Source organism: Amphibalanus amphitrite, unplaced genomic scaffold (assembly GCF_019059575.1).
Source record: "Amphibalanus amphitrite isolate SeventyFive unplaced genomic scaffold, NRLGWU_Aamphi_draft 000161F_arrow, whole genome shotgun sequence".
NCBI classification, from domain to species: domain Eukaryota; kingdom Metazoa; phylum Arthropoda; class Thecostraca; order Balanomorpha; family Balanidae; genus Amphibalanus; species Amphibalanus amphitrite.
The window spans coordinates 858716-881418 of NW_024881656.1; the positions used below are offsets into that span (position 1 = coordinate 858716).

Consider the following 22703-nt stretch of genomic DNA (forward strand, 5'->3'; position numbering starts at 1 on the left):
GAGCCATGCCTGAAGCTCTTTCAAGTTTTTGGGCTCTGGGGCTTTTTCAATGGCACTGACCTTGTCTGCTGTTGGTTTGATACCATCTGCCGTGATGTGGTGTCCCAGATACACCACTTCTGATGCCGCGAACTGACACTTCTTCCGCTGCAGTCGCAGTCCTGCCTCCGACAGACGTCTCAGAACCTCCTCCAGCCGCTGCAGATGTTCCTGTTCGGATCCTGCTGAGACAATGACGTCATCGATCAGCACACCGACTCCTGGGATTCCAGCGAGCAGTGATTCCATGTATCTCTGGAAAATCGCCGGGGCTGAGGCATATCCAAAACCCAGCCTAGTCGGTACCAATATTCCCTTGTGCGTATTGATAGCCATGTACTTCCTGCTGTTTTTATCTAACTGAATCTGATTATATGCGCTTTTCAGATCTAGTTTCGTGAAAATTCTGGCACCCTGAAATAGCGTGAATAGCTCCTCAGTCTTGGGCATCGGGTACCTCTCTAGCGGCGTTACTTTGTTGACCGTTAACCGATAATCACCACAGAGACGGACCTCACCTGACGCCTTCAGTGCAGTGACGATCGGTGCAGCCCACGTGCAGTGTTTCACCGGTTCCAGCAGCCCGGCCTGGATCTGACGGTCCAGCTCGGCGTCGACAGCAGCACGGTACGCCAGCGGTACCGGCCTGGGCTTGTAGAATATGGGGCGTGTGTCTGGGTCAATCGGGATATCTACCACAATCCCCTTCGCACATCCCAACTCATCCGCAAACACATCAGAGTACTTGTGCAGCACAGACTCAACTCCGCTTCCCAGCGTCTGCGTCGTCACCATGCAGATGGTTCTCCAGTCCAGTCTGATGCTCTCCAACCAGTTCCTGCCGAAGAGCAGCGGCCCTGTCCCATCAACTACTACCAGGGGCAGGCTAAACGACTCTCCGCGGTACACCACGTCCATCTGTACCTCACCTCGGACCTTCAAAGGCTCGCCTGAGAAGGTGTGTAGGATGAGGCTGCACGGCTGCAGACGGCGTTTCTTCTCCGGCCAGAGCTCTTGAAACCTGCTGAACGAACAGACGGATACAGATGCACCCGTGTCAAGCTCCATCCTGACATCGCGCCCATCCAGCGATATGTCCAGCATGATTGGAGGCCGGCTTTTCACCACATGAATCCGCTCCCGACACTGAAAAACCTCCCCGATAAAGTCAATTTCTTCAGTGTCTGCCTCCATCACACTCTGCTCTTCCCCAGATCCATCGCCCTCCTCCTGACGGACCACCTCCGACCCAACATGTTTCACCGTCCCTGCCCGGTGAGCGGCCGACGTATGCCCATACTTGGAACACTGGAAGCAGCGCTTACGTTTAAAGTAGCATTCGGATTCAGAGTGCGTTCTGTTCAAACAGCGCCAGCATCTCTCACCTTCATGCCGGGCTTGCTTACTGGCGTTGTGTCGCTCCTGGCTGGTCCGCTGTGAGGCTGACGGGCCCGTCCGGACACGGTTCACTGCCGTCTCCCCCGTAGCGGACACCACCGGCTGGCCAGCTCCCGCCAGCTCCTGTAGGTTTTGACCTGCTGTTTCCGTTGCCACAGCAATCTTGATTGCCTGCGGCAAAGTCAGCTCAGCTTCTGCCAGCAACCTGCGCTGAATGGGGTCAGAGTTAACTCCACACACCAGCCGGTCTCTGATCATTTGATCAAGAAACGATTCGAATTTGCAGTCCCGTGACAGCTGTCGCAGGCGCGCCACAAACTCCTGAACAGACTCTGACTGTACTCGACAACAGGAAAAGAACCGATATCTTGCGACAGTTACCGATGTGGGCGGACAAAATTGCTTGCTCAATGTTTCAACAATCATGGCATACGTCACCTCATTTGGTTTCTTCGGTGACAACAGCGATCTTACCGTACCGTATGTCCGAGCTCCCATGCTGCTGAGAAGAATGGCCCTCTTCTTAGCATCGTCCTGGATGTCATTAGCCACGAAGAATTGATCCAACCTTTCCGCGTACTCTTCCCAGTTATCTTGTCCTTGGTGAAATTCTTCAATCTTCCCCAACGGCATGGCTCCGTCCTCACTCCGCTCGTCGCCAATGTTATGTCTCGCGGCCCACCATCGACACACCACCGCTCGGTTCCGACTGACTGTATTGTAGCACGGTGGTGGGGACGACAGGAGGGTCGTCCCCTCAGGCAGTCCCTGACCTCGGCAGGGGCCGACCCAGGTATCACCCACACAGTAGCAGGCAACTCACATATTCGCCACCGCCAATGCCCAGGCAGGGGTCTGCACAGGTGTGCACACGGCCCATTACATAACATTCTGTGAAGGATTTCTTGGCACTGAGTGTTCAGAAATTGCGTTGTTTTTGGACCGTGCAGAGGCTCACGATCGACAACATAGGTCAACAACCTGACGTACCTTAAATATGCGACTTGTACCATAAGATCCAGCTTGATCAAAAGATAGGACATGTCAAATTTCATCTCTTTATCTCAAAAGAATTTTGAGCTATCGTAAAAACCGCCAGTGTGGCGCCATATCGCCTCCCCGCGCGGTCGGAAGGTAAAAGTTCGCCGGCTCTAACTAAACAAATAGTCGTCGTATCGCAAATTCATTGACGGCGTTCGAAGCGTCGTTCAATTTACTTTCGAAACATATCCTAACATTACCATTTAACTGCATAGCGCAATCACCAACAAGCAAAAGTTCCGCACATTCCTCCTCATACAGTGTAAGCGGCGGCCGGCCGCCGGCCGCTGACCCACATTCGCGTCATCAGGGCATGCCGCAACTAATTTATTGTTTCCAACTTTTTTCCCGGAGCGTTCTACCTGGTTTATTTAGCCTTGGCCCTTGAACCATTCATATTCTTTTCCTAAAGCTGCTGTGATTTTTTTCGCAACTTGTTAGGTCACAACCCTTTCACTAAGCCTTTACGCAAGCCCTTCGTAACCCTTTCACACTTCACAGCCTTTTCATAACTTATTCGAAACAATTCTTTCGTAAACTCATGGTAACCCTTTCTCAGCCTTTTATTAGTTTATTCAGAGTAACCCTTTCATAACTTACTTTTAACTATGTGCAATATTTTCATAGCTCATTTAAAATAACCATTTCGTAAACTATTTGCAACCCTTTCGCGACATTTTCCTGACTCATTCGAAAAAGGCTTTTCATTAACTTATTGTAACCCTTTCACAGCCCTTTCATAATTCATTCAAAGCAAATTTCTCATGAATTATTTGTGACCCTCTCACAACTTTTTCATATCTCATTCGTAAAATCTCTTCATTAACTCATTGTAACTCTTTCGGAACCTTTTCGTAACTCTTTTGAAGGAACCCTTTTGCAAATTCTTCATAACTCTCTCACAGCCTTAATACATAACTCATTTCAAACAACACACTGAGAAAAAAAATGACACCCTTTTTGATCCGGCAGAAAACCACTCCCAAAAAAATCACGCCCTAAATGGGGTCAAAATGACTCCACGATAAACTCCTATCAAAACTCCAAAGAAGGAGTAAAAAATACTCTATAAAAAGAGTAAAAACGACCCTTAAAAAGAGTAAAAAATACTCCCTAGGAGAGGTGACTCCTTTTAGGGAATATTTTTTATCCTATTTAGGGGACATTTTTTACTCGTTTGAGGGAGTTTTAATAGGAGTTTACCGAGGAGTCATTTGACCCCATTTAGGGAGTGATTTTTTTGGGAGTGGTTTTCTGCCGGATCGTCAGAGGGTGTAAAAAATACTCCCTCATAAGAGTAAAAAGTACTCCCTTAAAGGAGTAAGTTAATTTTTGTACACCCCATTTTCAAAAGGCAGAAAATCACCCATATATATATATATATATATATATATATATATATATATATATATATATATATATATATATATATATATATATACATACATCCATATATATATACATTACACCCATCCAAAATATATGTCCATCAGCTGAGTTCAAAATGTAAAGAGTTCAATTGAATGCAAGTCAATTTATTTATAACCAATCGCGCCGACCGCAGAGCAGCTTCACATGTACATGCACAGACCTATAGCCCATTTGCAAGAGACGCACTCGATAGACGCGGACAGTCGCTCCGCGCTCTGTCTTGATTATGATTTGGCAACAGCCCTCAGTCTCGCACGCACTCTCACTGGGCTAGAAGACTACTATGACCTACATGACCTTGCGTTCAGTTTTTGGCCATTTTTAACAAATAGCACAAAACTTTTTTCACTTTCGTGTGAAAGCGCTTATGAAAAACAGAAAGGGAAAAGGCGCCTCTGTCATAGGAGAAGCGTATTTCTCGTGCCTTCACCTACTATGTATGTTAGCGTCTTCTATATCCAGCTGAAAGATCTCGTCGATTTCAAGGATGGCCGGCCGTCCCTCACACGGCTGCGTCACATCTTCCAAGGCCCCAACACTTCGAAGCCCTCAGTCAAATACTGGCATAGCTCCAAATCTGAAAGGAGGGGAATATCACAGTCGTTTTAGAGTACACCATGCATCCTGTGTCGCCCGGGAGAAATAATCAAGTAAAGGCCTGGCTACACTATGCGTTTTCTGCGTGCGTTTTTTGCGGGTTTGCGTATTTTACGTAATATCGTTCTGGAAAAAAACAACGATATTACGTTTTTGTGATGTTTTTTATATTAAATTTTAGTTAATGTAAGTTATTTGTATTTAACTAACTTTTGTACTAACTAACTTTTGTAACTTTTGTATTTAACTAATGTAAAAGTTATATTATTTATAACAAACGCAAACCCGCAAAAAACGCACGCAGAAAACGCATAGTAAAGCCAGGCCTTCAGCACTGAAGTGAACGTGACAACAAGGGGCAAGGATATAACCGAACAAAGGGAAATGACAAGAAAATGTCCTGAACACTCACATGGTAAACGCCGATAACCAGCGCGACGTCAAATGGGAATTCTGGTTAGGGTTAACCTTGAAGATAAAGTTAAAGTAGATCCGATTTCTTTGAATGAGAGGATTAGGAATACAGGTGGCCATCAAACTGCTTTAGAAAATACATGCCGACGATTAACTCTAGGAATTTTCACGCCAATATTTATTAAATAATAGCTATAATGAAATGACCCTTGTGTCGTCATAAATGACGTCACGCAAGGTCAACAATGCAAAAGTGAAGCATCGCAACTTGCAAGGAGTGCATGGAACCACGATTCTGTGTGGTTGAGCTAGTTTGAGATCGTTCCCGGCGCCAAAATAACAGTTTTCATTTTTCCCCATTGACTTGTAATGGTGAGGTCCGTGACCGACCTGACCTCATGTGAACTTTAGGAAAAATCCGAGATATACAAGTTGTGAGACCTCTGATGGACATTAGGCCCTAAAAGCTACATCTCCCTGTGAAAGCTCCTCTGGCACTGAGGGCGTTGCGAAGTTGCGACATCTGAAGACCGTGCAGAGGTTCACGTATGACGTCATAGGTCAGTGACCTGACCTGACCTGAAGATGCGGTTGGTGTCAAAAGATTCGGCTTGAATCAAAGGTCAGGTATGCCAAGTTTCAGCTCTTATCACCAGCGTGTTTGGAGCTATCGCAAAATAAAACCCTATGGGGGAGGGGGGGGGGGGGCAACACGCCCCTCCCCTCGACCGAGGTTTATTAGTTTTTAATTTGGGATAGCCAAATTATGATCCCTGGCTCACAATCACCGGTTTCGGCGCTCGCAACATCGAGAAACGCCTTAAATCAAGAATATTTAATTTCAAAGTTGCAGTACTTTGGATTAAGAGGAGCTAATGCATTTGAATACCCCCTCTGAATGTGTGACGTCAGCGCAGATCTAGTGATTTCAAAATATCATATAAACTTCTTTGTAAAGCAGTGGTGGTATATGCTGCTGCGCGCGCAACAACTGCCGCACTTCGAAGATACCAAATTATTGCGTCCAAATGACGTCGTAGGAACAGTGTACCTCCGAATAATAAAGAAAAGTAATTGTCTAATATCTTAAAACCCGGTGAATATTTTTCAATTAAATTTGGTAGATATTCATTTTTGCTCACTCTGAACCATGGGACATAGGGATGCGGAACCGTGGAAAGTTGCGACGGCTTCGGCTTCGGAGAAAACAATCGGCTCCGACTCCGGGTGAAATGTCATGGCGGTTCCGGTTTAGAGTAAAATGGGCCGGCTCCGCCGCTCCGACTCAGTACATCCCTTATGCGAAACAATGGCCGTCACCTGATGACCGGTCCTCAGGTTCTGGGCATGCAGTAGACGTGGGGATGGAGGAGCAGACAGGACTGGGAGGTTGATTGCGTACTGTAGAACACTGGGGATATGTATTCAGTTTTTTTTTTCACGTGATGGCCCGTGACGTACCACATGTTTTACTGCCTTGTACTGCCAAACCGAACTAGGTCAATTATTTTTTTCCTCTTAAAAAAAAGAGCCGGAGTTGCCCCTTCTTTGACGGCTCCGGCTTCGGACTATATTGTTTCAAGGCTCCGGCTCCGGACAAATTGTGCCCGCTCCGGCAGTTCCAGCTCCACACCCCCTGATGGGACATCATTTTTATGCCAACTCATTAACAGTTTTGAAGGTTGAAAGTTCAATTTAAAAGCAGTTTTCTCAAATAAAATTGTTGATTTGACTTCCTATTCTGAAGCAACTAATCGATGCTGGGGGAAGAGCAGTTTGTCCCTATTACATTAACCCGGCACCGCCTGGGCTATTTCCGTACCCACGACAGCCTGGGGGGGGGGTCGGATCCGACCCCCCCCCCTGTTATCTCGAGAACCAATGGTCGTATCGAGCCCCGCGAGGCGGCGTTCGAAAGGTCTCTACGAGACCTTCCCAAAGCACTCTTAAGATTTTAAGATTGAGGTCAACTTTCGGGTCAAGGTCAGGTCAAAGGTCAAATTCTGGGGTTTTGCATGATTAGGCTTACGGACAGCGGAATCGATAGCTGCTGCTCGAAACTCACCAAAAATGACCTCAAAGGCCTAGTGAAGGTACCATGTGCGTATAGGGGTCATACTAAGTACGGGTCAAGGTCAGGTCAGGTCACGAAAAGTCACGGTTTTCACTTTCTGCTACATGGGCGTGCGACACATGTTTTATGGCTTATTTTTCACGCCGAATCCGATAGTAATGGTTATATGTGACCCCAAGTCACTGTGCTGGTGATAAGTGTGCATTGAAAGCATAAAAATCGTTTATACCATACATAACTAAACGAGGGCTGAGAAAAAAGGTCAATTTTTCAACTTTTTATTTTTGACATAAAAATGCACTTTTCTAGACGAGCTTTGTCCCAGGAATCTAGTGGTGCCATTTGTTTTTTTTTTTTCACTTTCTTGTTTATTTGTACATCTTTCAATGCATTCGTTTACAAACCTTTGGATGTGTTAACATGCGCTTACATTGTTTACACAATCCCGCTTCCTGCAAGCGGCGGAAACTGGTTTACAGGGGTCACGTGTGACCATTACGTCGGTGACAGCGATGCACAGTGCGATCGAAGCGCCGCGACCGACGGGTGGAACGGCACCACTGCACTCGTCGGCCCACTGCCCGTCGCTGCCTGGCGGACAAAACGGCGAACGCTTAGCCAACCCCTTCGCGTGGTAGTATGTTTCGCTGACTGTCCGTCCTCGCTCCCACTGCACCGAGCATGGTCAACAGTTGGCTATATTTACGACAGAAGACATCTACCCTATTAGTACAGTCAGCTATATATCGCTCCACATTTAAGTAATTTGTTATAAACGTGATAAAACCGGGTGCATCTGGTCTTTTCCCCAAATTTCTACACTGCCATATGTAAGCTTTACCGAGCAGGAGCGCCGCCCGCAGCGGCGCCGCCGCCAATGGTCCGTTGCGCTCACACGTGCCCAGCACTATCACCGACGGCACAAGAGGCGTGGCAAGCGAGAACATTCTTTTGAATTCTAACCAAAAGGTTTTACTGGATTCGCAACTCCAAAAAATATGCAAGATGCTTTCAACGGGCCATGAACAACGATCACATTTTTCGTCGTCCCTAATACGGTATAAAAACAGGAGCCTGTTTGTAGGTAAAATCCTATGTAATAGACGTAACTGTAGCCAGCGAATTTTGAAGTCATTTGTGCTTTCATAAATACATTTAAAGACTTCTTTCCATGAGCCTGTTTGGATTTGTAGTTCGCGTTCCCATTTTTCTTGAGCTTTATTAGGAGTAGTTGTCACAGTGAGATTTATCATTTGTTTGTATGACCACTTTGCCGTTTTGTAAGTATTGTTTAATTCCTCGTATAAATCAACCTCCTGATGATTCATTGTTTGTTCGGGCCTGTTCAGTTTGCATTTCCAATCTCGTGGAATTCGTTCCAAAATAGTGTGCCAGGTAAGGAAGTGACCACAATTATACTTCCTCTGTAGTTCATCACAGTTCATGATACGCCTAGCGCTGGCATTATACAAATCTTTAATTCTCAATACGCCATTCGATAACATCCTTCTTTTCGGAATGCTGGGATGGTTATCTAATCGCAATGCCTGATTGAGCCAAAGGGACTCGTTTATGATCGACAACTCAGTTAAACTGTTACCCTGTGAGATAGTCTGCCAGGCAAGTACCGTCTCTATCCAGAAAGGATTATGCACTACATCACATAACTCTTTCTTCGCTATGTTGCATTCAAAAATACTAAGGGTATCCGTAACACTGAGTTTGCTTTTCATCACGTCTTTCCATTTCCCTCGGGTATCATCGTCAAGGTATTTCTTGACCCATGTTATTCTAAGGCTGTCGGCCTGTACTGACGGATCTGGCACTTTTAGTCCTCCAAAGTGATAGTCATTTTTCATTGTTGTTCTCTTTATCTTATCCTTGCCTTTGTTCCAAATAAAATTGAACATTATCTTTTCAATCTCTTTTAATTGCTGTTTGTCTGGTTTCTCTATTACTGACATTGTGTATACCAACTGTGACAATGCAACAGATTTAATTAGATGGACTCTACCGTATGGAGTTAAGCCAAACTTGAGCCATGGGTTTAGCGTTTTTTTAAGCTTCTTTATTTTTTCAGGATAGTTTAGGCTTGCTAAATCTGATTTCACTGGGTCGACTCGCACACCTAAATATTCTATCGGACCTTGTGTCCAACAAAGTTCCAGGTCATCACAGATCTTGTCAGTCCTATGCTTATGTTTTCCAATCCACATTGCATTTGACTTGTGCCTGTTAAGCACTAACCCAGATAATCCACCAAAGCTTTCAAACATTTCCATACACACACGTAAGGACTGCTGAGACCCATCAAGTATTAATGTTGTATCATCTGCATAGCTCGAAATTTTTACCTCAGTGCCATTAAATGTCATACCCTTAATACGCTCATCCCTACGAATTGACTGAAGGAGCGGCTCCATGCAGATGACGAACAATAAACAACTCAGGGGACATCCCTGTCTTAACCCCCTCTCAATTTTGTATGGCCTTGACAGGTGTCCGTTCATTGTTATCTGCGCACTTACAGGATTGTTCGGACATTGCGTGTAAAGCATTGAGACCCATTTTATAAAGTTCTCCCCGAAACCAAATTTGTGCAAAGCAGCTTTCAAGTAGTCCCAGCTCACACAATCATATGCCCGCTCAAAGTCACAGAACACGAACAGCCCTGGTAAGTCACGTTCACTCGATTCTCTTATGATATCAATAACCAATCTTACATTCTCGCCTATGTATCGTCCTTTTAGAAAACCAGTTTGGTCTTCATTAACCAGACACTGGATCACCTTTCCAAGCCTTATGGCTAAACTTTTTGTGATGAGCTTGTAAGCAACATTCAATAGACTTATTGGTCTTAGATTTCTTACCAGACGTTTATCCTTTCCCTTTTTTGGAATAAGTGTTGTTATACTGCTCTTGAATAGTTTTGGTACGCTCCCGTTTACAAAAAATTCCGTTGCTACCTGCCCTAATATACCTTTTAGTTCGTTCCAAAATATTTTATAGAACGCTGCAGAAAACCCATCCGGTCCTGGGCTAGAACCATTTTTCATCGTTAGCAGAGTTGATCCCAACTCCTCTTCCGTGATAGCACCCTCACACTTTTCCTTCAGCCCAGATGGAAGTTGTTCAACATCGGCAAAATAATTTAGATTGTTATCACTGCGTGAAGCAATGAAACGATATCGATCTTCAAAGTGCGTAACGCACTCTTCTAACATGTCTTTTGTTTTGTTTGAATAAGTTCCTGGTGCCGTCTGTTCTAGCTCTAACGATTCGTAAGACAAACAACCCCGATTACGTCGGATAAGATCATGGAAGTATTTCGTGCCTCGTTCTGCATTTTGCCGCCAGTTTGCTTTTGAATAGAACATATTCCTTTCGGTCCGTTGTTTGATCAATTCGTCGCGTTCCATTTTTAGCTCACTTAACTCGTTGCTGTCCCTTAATGAGCTGTCGTTATCCATTTCACTGATCTTTTTATCCATTTCCTGAAGTGCCTTGTATCTCTCTTTCTTTTTGTAACTCCCATATTTAATAGTTTCGCCTCTTACCACGCAGAGAACAGTTTGGAGCAACGTATGTTTACTCACATTATCCGTATCGTTTATACGTATTGTCTCTACAATAAGCTGCCTAATTCGGTTAACATAGTCTACGTCCAGCAAAAGCGAGTCATTAAATTTCCAGTAAGACTTCCCTACGTCATCTTCGCCTAGTTGCAAACGAATCTCAAGTCTCCTATGATCTGTTAAATAACCGTCTAAAATTTTTACTTCTGGCTTAGCCACTCGAAATAGGCAACTTGAACTTATCAAGAAGAAGTCAATTCTAGATTTACTCGGGGGGTTCTCTCGATGGAAGGTATACTGCTGCACATTGGGATTATTTACTCTCCATACGTCTACAAGGTTTCTGTGCTCCATAAATTGAAGGACAAAGTCTCGACACTTGTTGTTATTAACAACTCTACGTGCAGTGCTTAGCCGATCTACCGAGATATCGAACACAAAATTCCAATCTCCACCAATTACTAGAGTTTCACTGTTTAATTCTTCGCAACTGTTGAACAGATTCTCGAATGTGCTAACATTGTCACAGTTTGGTCCGTATATGTTTGCTAGGGTAATCTTAGACCGATTGATTACTGCTTTGACGGCAACAAACCGGCCAGCCGTACATGTCCTAACATCAACTATTTCTATTTTAGCTAATGGACTGAGCAGGATAGCTACCCCTCTGCTATTACGATCACCGTGAGAAAAATAGCATTTTCCACCCCATTCGTTTTCAATAAGCTTTCCTAGGTTCTCATCACTGTGTGTCTCCTGAAGGAAGACGACATCTGGTGCTAATCCCTTAAGCCAGGTGAAAAGTTTACGCCGCTTTAGAATACCACGACTCATTGTTCTAAGCCCGTTGACATTTAATGAGACTATATGTATTGACATTTTACGTTGCTCGTTACCTGCACGCACGCCTCCTGTACCGTCTTACCACCAACAACTCCAGATTCCATGCTCGCGCAACGGACGGCGCCACCGCGACGGCCAGCGCTCCCGCCCCAGATGCTTCCTCTCCTCGACCCCATTGCGTACACCTGTGAGTGAGAAATAAAGTCACCATCGATTCTGAGTAACCACCATCGTGGGACCATCGCTCCTGTCACCAAAACACCCCTGCGTAGCCAACAGCCGCCGGACTCAGCTCGATCAAGTCCGCCACCGCTGTCGCCGCCCGCGCAGCGACAGTTGTAAGCTCCCACCAACATGACTATCACCCCTACTTCAACCAACCAATCAACCTAAATACGTACGGCACTGACGGTGAAATTGCCGGCCGGCGCCACTTGTATTCGTGCTAAATATGAAAACAGATTATCATTGCCACCTACTTTACCGTTTACACTTTTTTAAATGTGCTTTCCTTGTAAATGTAGCTACCTTATTTTAACATCGCAAGCAAACATCGGTAAGTATTTTTTTTTTACTTTAGCTAAAGAGATGTCGGGATCATTCAACATTTTTCATCTTAAGACGCTTTAACTAAATATGTACACATGAAAAACATTTGAGACAAAAGAGCTCTGTGGAATCTATTACCGTGTCACCGTTAAATTAAACCCAAAGCAACAACAACATCGAAAATTGTTACGCTGAAACGTCAAGATGAAGCCAACAGAGAAACTAGAGAACGTGTATACTTATCAGTTTTTACTCTTCGTTAGCGTTGGCTCGAAGTGTCGAAGTTCCCACCTCTCTCCCGGATGCCGCCGCCCCTCCACTGCCGAGCACCTCCGGCGCGGCACTGGCCGGCGCGCGGCCCCGCCCCGCCGCGACCCAGGCCGCGCAGAGGCGCCGCCAGGTCCCGTCGGCTCGAGGCGCCCGCTCAGGTCACGACTCACGAGCAGAGCCGTCCGCCCCGGGATCACTTGCTGCGGCGTCGACGTTCGACGAGTTCCGCGGCTCATTCCCTCCGCGCCGGGAAGGGGACGAATCCGGACGCGATGAAGTCTCCTCAGGCTCCGGCGCCGGCCCCGTCGCGCCGATTGGTGTTTGAATCTCGAGCGACCCTGGGCCGCGCTGCGTCGAGTTCAACTCGGGTCCCACGGCGACCCGGCGGCGGGCAGGATCACGGCGTCCGCCCCGCGCCGAACCCCCGGGCCGCCCAGCTGCAGGCCGCGCAGGGGCGGCGCCAGGTGCGGGCCGCGCAGGGGCGCCGGACAGACCCGCTCGCCGCTGACCGGCGCCGGGACCTTGTGGGTTGAAGATCGTCTTCACTTGGTCCATGTTGTAGATGCGCCTCCCCGGTGACTCGAAGTTCTGTTTGCAGAACACCAAGCCTCTCTTCGTATATACTGTGTATATGCGTCTCTGTCGTTTTGCCTCCAACAGGGCATTGAAGACCGTCTGATTTGCTGGTGACAACGACTCGTTGATGAAGAGAGGTGCCAGTTCTGGCCTGGAATCGCTGGGGTTAGTGCGGCTCAGGCGTTTTTCGTACAGCTCATTTTTGCGATCGGTCTTCACAAACTTACAGATGACGGTTTGTTCACCTTGCAGTCTGTGCACTGTCTGGAAGTCGTCACCTGATATTTTGAGCTCCGGGAACCTTTTGTTTATTACTTTCACCGTCTCTGCCTCTATGTTTTCGTTGATCTTTCTCCCACCAAAATCTTGACACTTCAGGATAAGAGTATTCATTCGCCTGTTTGTTTCCATGCGGTCCACCTGTTCACTCAGTGATCTGATGGTAGCCTCTTGTTCGGCTAGTTTCTCATGCATCATTTTACATTCACTGCTCCTTTCAAAACATTCCACCTCCAGAACCTCAATTCTCTTTTCAAACGCTTCAAACTTTCTTTCTATCTGAGACAGCACTTTCCCTATTCCATCTTCAACGATTTTCTTTACCGCAATCAACGACTCACCAGCCAGGACGCATGAGTGGACAGGGTCATCAGCGTCCTCGTCTTCCTTGCTGTCACGCTTGTGTTTCTTGGATTTTCTTTGTTCTGCACGCGAACACGTCGCCTTCCTCAGCAATGTCGGCGGACCTTTACTGGCGGGTCTCGCCTGATCTTTTCCGGTGGCGCTGTCCTCAGCGTCGCCAAAAACAGAGTCCGCGTCTGACGCCGCCGTGTCCGACAGCATAGACATGGCGTGAAGATCGCCGGATGCCACTTTGTTTGCTCGAACACTTGATCAAACACTTTCTTGATCAAACACTTTCTTCAGCCTGCCCGTCTGGTACTGGGCGCCGGCCGGCCACCACCGCTCACTGGCCGCCCCTCACTCCGCTGACATGCCGAGCCCCGGGGCGCACCTCCGACCGGTCCGAGGGTCAGGCCGCGACTGGTGCCATTTGTTTTCACATGCGATGTTCAGAAGTGCCTCTAATTCACGAAAATGCTTATGACGTCACCATGCCCTATGCATGTTGGAGCTATTTTTTACAATTTGGGGGTCAAAAATCAAGATAGAAAGTTGAAATTTGGGACATCTAATGTTCTAACAGAGCTCTATAACATATATTCCGGTTTTTTTGGAAATTCTCAAAATTTTGGATTTTATTAGCTGTTTTCCAAAAAATGTAGTTTTTTGAATTTTTAGGGGTGAAAAACGCATTTTATGGAAAATCCGAGATAGCCATTTTAAAGAACTCGTTAAGCTGCGTTTATTCATGTCCTTAATTTGCAAATTGCTTTAAACCCTGATTTTTGGCGATTTTTTAAACATTTACCACTTTTTGACAAAAAATTGATTTTTTTTCTTAAAAATTACACAGAAGACGTCAAATTGATGGGGAAGAAGGTATGCCAAGTTTCAAGTTGATAGCGTAAGCGGTTCTTGAGTTATTCAAGAAAAACGGAGGGGGGGTCGGATCCAACCCCCCCCCCAGGCGGTCGCGGGTTAATCCGGATAAGGCAGTGAGAAATTGTACCAACACGTATACATACCTACCCCAGGCATCCACGGTGTGCAGTTCAAGCCGACAGCAGTCATGCTCCCGCAGCAGTCACAGCTGGGATTTCCAGCCACTCAGCACACTCAGAATGGGGAGGTGCCCACTCGTATTGCGCTGGTTTCCTGCCAATCTTGACAGCATACTCCAGATCTGGGAATGTTGAAACAAATACAAATAAGTAAAAAAAAAGAAAAGAATACATCTACACCTTTTTATGCGCAATTTCAAAAAGTTAAAGACCAAATTCAAAACGTTCACGTGCATTTCGAACATAAACTTTTTGAATTTGGTCTTTACCTTTTTGAACTTGCGCCTAGAAAGGTGTAGACACTAGACTGACATAAACGAGCATAAAACTGAGTCTAGTCAAAGGAAACTGGAGGACTAGGAGCATATGTCCAGTGACATCATCATAGTCTACATATTTTGTCAGTCACAACCTTCATACATTTACCCAAGCATAAACTAACGTACATGTGTAGCAGGCATCTTACATGTAGTCAATGCTTTGTGAAAAGTATGAAGAAGTAGTATGCAGTGCTCTAGCGAGGAACATCTTGATATATGTAGTTTGGTTTTCAAATGACCTTTTCCTCGATAATTAATTGAAAATGCAATAAAAAGCAAATATTATATTGTTTGGCAAATTTTCGAACAACAGTTAATATCAAGCCACATGAAACAATTGTCAATTGTTTCATGTGGCTTGAGAATGAACTGCGTTCGAAAATTTGCCAAACAATATAATATTTGTTTTTTATTGCATTTTCAATTAATTATCGAGGAAAAGGTCATTTGAAAACTAAACTACACTTTGTGAAAAGTCTCCATGATCCAGTTCTTGAGACATTTACATGAATATCATTTTAAGTTACCTACGCATTGTAGATGTTAAGTTTGTAGTTTGTTAGGTTGTATGTTAGAAGGTAAGCTTAGGGGAAGTTTGATTGTTTACCTAATTCTAAAAAAATGAATAATTAGGAGACTTTTATGATCAATTTCATATAAGTATCTCAAGAACTGAAGCCAAGCAACTTTCTTCAAACAGTTGGCAGCATGTAAGATGCCTGCTATAGTAATACCCAACCTACATACCTACAACCCACCAACCTACAACCTCACAACCTTAAGCCATGGATGGATACTTCATCCATGCTTAAACCTATGCAGACCTTTTGTATATGTACTAAGTTCAACCATCACTGTAATCGTCTCTTTGAACACAGCACGAGAATTGCTGGCTGAATTACTGAGGAAACTGGATGGCGAACATTTATTTCACAGACGATCAACTTTAATCAAAATTATTTCTACCTGGTTCCAGACTCCAGTGTCCTAGAATTAGTTGATTTCTGTGGGAAATGACATTCAAAAGAAGACAATTTTCCACTCTCAACTTCAATAAAAAAGAGCATTTCCATAGATGGTCTAAACAACATATTGATTCACACATTAGAAGGTACATCCTACTGCATTTGTGAGGAAATGCATGCTATCAATTCATTTTCCTTCCATTTTTACCACCATCTGTTTTTTTTTTTTAGGTTTGCCGGACCCAAAATTTTCCACTCTCTTCCCCTGTCCACTGAATAATTTTCCCCTCTGACACCCAAGTAAAAATGTAATTTTGAGTCACTGTTTGGTTCCTATTTTCCCAAAATCGCATCTCGTATTTACATTTACAACCTTGCAGGGATACTTATTGGTAAGCCACACTTTGATTAACATAACTGCATTTTATCATTGTTAAAATCTTATTTTGAAATTATTATTCATAGCTCCAATACTGATACAAAGTGCACTCACCAGTTTTCTCAGTTAAATCAGTCAGCAATTTTCATGCTGTGTTCAAAAGACGCTTACAATGAGGGTCAAACTTTGAAGAAAAAAAACTACAATACCAAATAGCCATTTTGCACCCTAGGCTCTAAACTAAATAAGAACCCTGTCACATTCTGGCACTGAGCCAGACTGGGAAAATACACATTATGCCAAATATCTCTGGCGTAGTGGTGGGATTGCGCCGAAAAATTGAGCGCATGTCTGGCATAATTTCACATGCACCAAATTCAGTGCATGGTGGCCGCTGAATTTTTTGGCGCAGGGCTGCAGCAGAATTTTAGGTATTTTTCAAGCTGAGCTCCTAACTACAATTGTGACACTGTTGATACAAACATGCAACAACAGAAATTTTAGGTTTTAGGTTAGGTTAGGTTGTAGGTTTGTAGGTTTAAGGTTGTAGGTTGGTAGGTTGTAGGTTGTTAGGTTGTAGGTTTGTAGGGTGTGGGTTGGTTGTTTATAGGTAAGTAGGTAAGGTTAGGTCAGGTTTGATTTTTTCTTTTATTTGCTAGGCATATAAGATCATTTTTGGATTGAGGATGTCAAATAATGTATGAATATGAAAAAATTATCCTTGAAATCTACTCAGGACTTTATCTTGACATTTACCAAATTTTACTGCGAATGGTGGTCACCAGATATTTCAGCACGCTGGTCAATCTAGCAGCAGACTCGCCCTGCGAGCTGGTCTGAAGAGGGTCTGAACTTGCCACAGCATGACGCTAGTGTGACACGCGCATTGTGGTATTGGGTCTTCATGGGAACATCAACTGATTCAGATTCTCAAACAGGGGAGAGCGTCCGAGGCCCCAGAACATTCCTGGTTGATATAGCCTTCGTCGGTAGGTAGATGTGCACATGCTTTATTGTTATGTAGAAGTGGCGGTAAATATTTACATAAAGTCCGATCCATATTTCAAGCATAAATTTTGCATATTCTTACGTTATTTGACATCCTGAATGTAGATATGATGCTTACATGCGGCGGAAAACAGTGCTACCATATTAAAAATATTTGCTACCATATTTGGGGAAATGTTGGGAACCAGGGTTTTTGGGTGGGGGAGGAAATACAATGCCGTAAGAATGGTTATGAAAGTTGGGGGAAACTGTTGGGAACCGGGGTTTTTGGGTGGGGGAGGGGGAATCGGGGTTTATGGGTGGGGAGAGAAACCCCGGTTCCCAACAGTTTTCCCCAACTTTCATGACCATTCTTACGGCATTTTATTCCCTCCCCGACCCAAAAACCCCGGTTCCCAACATTTCCCCAAATACGGTAGCAAATATTTTTAATATGGTAGAACTGTTTTACGTCGCATGTAAGCATCTTATCTACATTCAGGATGTCAAATAACGCAAGAATATGCAAAATTTATGCTTGAAAAGTGGATCGGACAGATAAAATTTACTTACCTCTAATCTAGTTCACCGTGGTTTCGAAAAATACGCTGGACGCGTTCCTCGTTGCGGTACGCAACAGAAGCTAGTTCGTATTCCTCCCACTTGCACCCGGAGCACAACGAACCACCCGGCACGGAAGCCATGATCCAACTAACAGACTGGCGGGAAAGCGGAAAGCACTGGAAAGCACCTGCTAAAACTGGTTCAAACCAGTTTGCTCAAACGGAAACGGAAGTTTCTGCTCTAGATTGCGGGTACGAATGGAAAGAAGTTTACGTAAGGTCATAGCTATTAGGCATATTTGATAGAAAAGATATCATAATTATATTATTTGAACATAAAAAATATAAAAAAAATCATCAAAAAGCAATTTAAATGTAAAAAGCATTACTTCTTCTCTATTCAAATTGTTTGATGAAAGTGACGTCAAAATAACAAAACACGAAAAAAATGTTTAAAAAATTGGAGTTTTGTCGGGTAGGATAGGAAAAAAACACGACAAAAATTGTCAGAACCTAATCTAACCTGACCTAACCTGACCTACTGATTTTTGCCTACCCGGGGATAAGGAAACAGTTGCTCGCATGAATAGATTGCAAGCAATGGTAAGTCAAATATTTTTAGGTTAAGTGGTTGTGCATCAGGCCTCAGGCCTTCGGCCTGAGGCCAGATACACAACCACTTAACCTAAAAATATTTGACTTACCATTGCCTGTAATCTCTCCTAAGGCATTGCCTTCGGCACTGCACTGCTTCGCCACGATCATTTTCATGACGTCACTTTCATAATGAGATTCAATAGCGTAATGTTTTCACTCAACCTTGGAGTTTATTCATTCGATCCATCTCACATGGCGCAAACGGCTGGTGGAGTGCGTTGACGGCGGGTGTCGTGGGATGGTGGCCGGCGGCGACGGTAAATATTGCGCAGTTGCTTTAAAACTTGGTTGCGCCATTAATAACTATCAGATATGGAATCAGGAGCTCAAAATACATCGAGTGGTGTGGTTTTTAAAATCACCTTGTTGATCGGACCTTATGTATATAAATACCGAAGTGGCTTACTTCGGCACAAGTAGGCACAGAGGCGGATCCAGCTCAGAGGTTTGGGGGGGGGGGCAAACCATAAAAATTTATCGATTCTTTCCATGCATCATCCATAGGCGTAATGTTAAAATCATGCCGTTTGGGGGGGGCAAATGCCCATTTTGCCCCCCCCCCCCCCTGGATCCGCCACTGAGTAGGCACCAAACTTTCAAGGCAAATGATGCAGAAATTTCACCGCAAAATTGCTTGCATCGAATTTCGGCACATGAGGGTCTCACGGGCGTCCGGCGTAGTGTATGGATGTTTTCCAGTCTGGGCACTGGCACCAGCACTGAGAAGCGGCGTACCTAACAATCATTTGACAGGCGAATTGAATGATCTTGATCTAATGCGAAAAAAAAAAAAACAGGACAAACAGCATGACAAGTGAAATACGTACCTTTCTTCAGCGGTTCAATCTTATAGATCTCATTCTTCGATCAACCCGCCACAACAAACACGTGTCGCGACACAATCCATCACAACAAATCGGAAACTAGCGTCACGCAGCGCCGCCTGATTTAACAAATGTTTTTAAAATAAATTATCGCTTTTACCATATATCTCACTTTAAATAATAAAATATTTTTGAAATAAATATAAATGAAAAGTTCATTTAAAATTATAATGTAAATTCAAATAGGTAGAGCTAAAAATTAGCCAATAATATCGGGGGGAATTGGCCAGCAAATAGTTCAGCGCTTGTCACATGCATGATGCAACCATCATGTGGCCAATACAACTGAGACGACAGATGCTGGTAAAAAGCAAGCGAAAACAGGGACGTACTAAAGGGGGGTGGACCGGAGCCCCCACAGTGTTTTCGGGGCCCGGGATGGAGTCGGGGCCCCGCGGGCCGGGGGCCCCACGTTGGCCGGAGTCGCGTCAGAGTCTAGGGAAATACGCGGGAGTCCCTGGGGTCACGTTGGGACGGTCGGGGTCCTCCATAGCAGCTTCCCCCCCCCCCCAACTCTGGGGCCGTGCAGGGGCGGTGCGCCCACAACTTTGAGACGAAATACTGCACTTTTTTTGCAAATGTTTCCTTTTTTGTTGACAAAGCCAAGGGACGAAAAATCAGTGGCCTTAAAAACCGGTGAGAAAACTAGAGTTGGGGGTACCCCAGGCTGATCTCTATTATGGTGTGCCCCCCCCCCAGTCTGAAAGTAGTTCCCGCGCCCCTGCCCTGGGGCCCTCTGACCGGACTGACAGCTGCAGGGTCCTTCTTGCTGCCTGGGGCCGCCTGTGGATGGCCGCTGGTGTCTGTGTCTGACCGCGGCCCCTCTGACTCCTCAGTGGAGGGGGCCCTCTATTATAGGTGAGGGCCTTCTGTCATGGGTGGGGCCCCCTGTGGAGGGGACTCTTTGGAGGGGGTCCTCTGTGGAGGGGGCCCGGGATTCCTCTGCCCCCTTAGCTGAATCCTAGGTATCGTACTGGGGGGTCGTATCAACCCAACTCTCCGTGTTATGAGAAATGCCCCGCCCATGATGCGAAAGTTAATGGACTCTGTAAAGGGAGTTTTGTATGGTTTCAAAAATACACTTTTTCGGGGGTAAAATATACACCCCTTAAAACACCATCGTCTTCGCTTGACACGCTATTAAATACCCTTAAAAGTATATTGTACTCTGTAAAGAGAATTTTATAGGGTATCAAAAATACACCCTTTTAAAAGGTTTAATATATACACCCCTTAAAACACCCTCATCCGCTTGACACCCTATAAAAAACTCCTAGAAAATATAACGGACTCTGTGAAGGGGGTTTTTAAAGGGTGTCAAAAATACACCCTTTAATGGATAAGGTGTTGACACCCTCCATGACTCCCCTATTTCTCCTTGACACTCTGAAAATACACCTTGAAAAGAGTCGTCATTGGAACAAAACTCACTTTCAAGAGTCATGTGACCCGTAAAAGGGTCTTTTAGAGAGTGTATACACCCTTAAAAACTCCCTTTATTTTTTATAGGGAGTTTTTATTTTTCTCAGTGCACTTTTGGTAACTTGTTGGAACCCTTTCGCAAAATTTTCATAACTCATTCACAGTGTCCCAAAATTTGTCAATTTGGGTGGAACAAGACATCCAAATGAAAACAATTTTCCACTCCCACCTCCAACTTTCAAGAGCAATTTAACACTCATGAAAGAGCATCTGCTTGCATGATCGCATCAGATTCTGCCATTGTACAGAAAAGTGTGCAATTTTTCCTTCTTCTGTTCTTTATTTTTTTTTTGGGGGGGGGGGGGCTAACCTTATCAAGAATATACCACCCTCATCCCTTTTTTTGGAGAGGAATTTTCCCCTCTAACATCCAAGCATTAACCCGCGCCCCGTTGGGCTCTGCCGAGCAACGCGCCCCGTTGGGGGGGGGCATTTTGGCCCCCCCCCTAAGATCTCGAGAACCACGCAACCTACGACAAGCGGCAAACGATGTTAGATAGCCCTATCAGGGAACTACCTTGTGACCCAATTTTATTGACCTAGGTCAAACCGATGACGTCACAGGTCAGGTCAAAGGTCCAATTTTCACCGTTTACAGGCATTTCAAGAAATGCGCTGTAAAATCGAGTAAGATGCATTTCATTGAAAATCATCGATGGGGAAATGTTCTTCAAACACATATTTTGCTAGTTGAGGTCACTGATACCAGGTCAGGTCACAGAGGTCAGGTCACTGGGGGGTCACAATATGAAAGTGTCTTGTGATACATGTTTTATGGTCCATTTTACATGACAAATGCGATTATGTGGGTCAGGCAGCCTTTGGGGCCAGCTTAGGTCACGTTTTGGTCAAGGTCAGGTCAAATTAGGTCAAATTTCAAAGTTGATATTTTTGCATAAAATGGGTATCAACTCGATGCAGCTCGTCACGGGGAGTTCAATGGTGGTCTTTGTTTTGCCGTAAGAGGTCTAGAATCGCAAAAAATTGAGTTCAAACATTTGACGTCATCATTTTTGAACAGTTTTTTTCACTATAACTTGGCCAAAAAACGAGATATCGATCTGAAATTTGGTATGTATATAGAAGAGCGCGGGGAATATCACATATATTCCGGTTATTTCGAAATTTGGGAAAATTTTGGATATTTTTTAGTTTTTCTAAAAAAAATCAATTTTTTGAATTTTTTTGGGTCAAAAACCCAAAATTTTGAAACGTCGAGATAGCAGTTTTGTAGCGCCGCTTTTTGTCTACTAGAACATATAAAGAACTTTGAAATTGCTTGATAACTGTAGATTTGGTGAGCGTTTCAAGATTTCATGTTTTTTGCTCATTTTTGCTCGAACATGACCTCAGTTTGACCTCAATAACTCCTGACCTAAGGTGACCTAAGACTTAAAATTTCGTGTGAAGGTGTCAAATTGATGCTCGGGAAGGTACTGAAAATTTGGCGGCGCTGCGCGCCGCCGTTGTTTTGCTATTTAGGAAAAACTACAGGGGGGCCAAAATGGCCCCCCCCCCAAACGGGGCGAAGGTTAATATAATTTTGTGACACTGCAGTCATTCGACACTGCCCTTTTGTAAATTATTTGGAACCCTTTCACAACATTTTCATAACTTGTTTGAAGTGATTCTTTCATAACTACCTTTGACATCAGCTTCCCAAGTATGTATTGATCTTCCCTTTTTAACATTAATGTAACAAGTAGTGCCTACTAAATTTATTAGTATGCCATTACCACCCAATGTCATTACAACATGCTGCTGAAATCAGAACATGTGTCACTCATGTGCAGTTTCAAGAATTGTTGTGGTGGCTCTGCAGTCTGCAACCCACTTCATTAAACGGCTGCTTGTTACCTCCTCAGATAGTAGGCATATGCTTCTAACCTGCATATATTAATTCAGGCTGCTTTGAAAAATTGACTTTCTTTGAAATTGGTATCCCATTTCTCAAGTACCTAGATAATATGCTCT

The 22703-nt window shown here is 44.5% G+C and overlaps 1 long non-coding RNA gene across 1 annotated transcript; it reads right to left on the minus strand.

The window, feature by feature from the left end:
- Window positions 1-3997: 3997 nt before the first annotated feature.
- Window positions 3998-19298, minus strand: LOC122383348. Its single transcript, XR_006256827.1, has 3 exons — window positions 19191-19298; window positions 14457-14614; window positions 3998-4486 (listed from the first exon to the last, which is right to left on the minus strand). It is a non-coding gene; the product is annotated as an uncharacterized LOC122383348 (long non-coding RNA).
- Between the last annotated feature and the right edge of the window lie 3405 nt (window positions 19299-22703).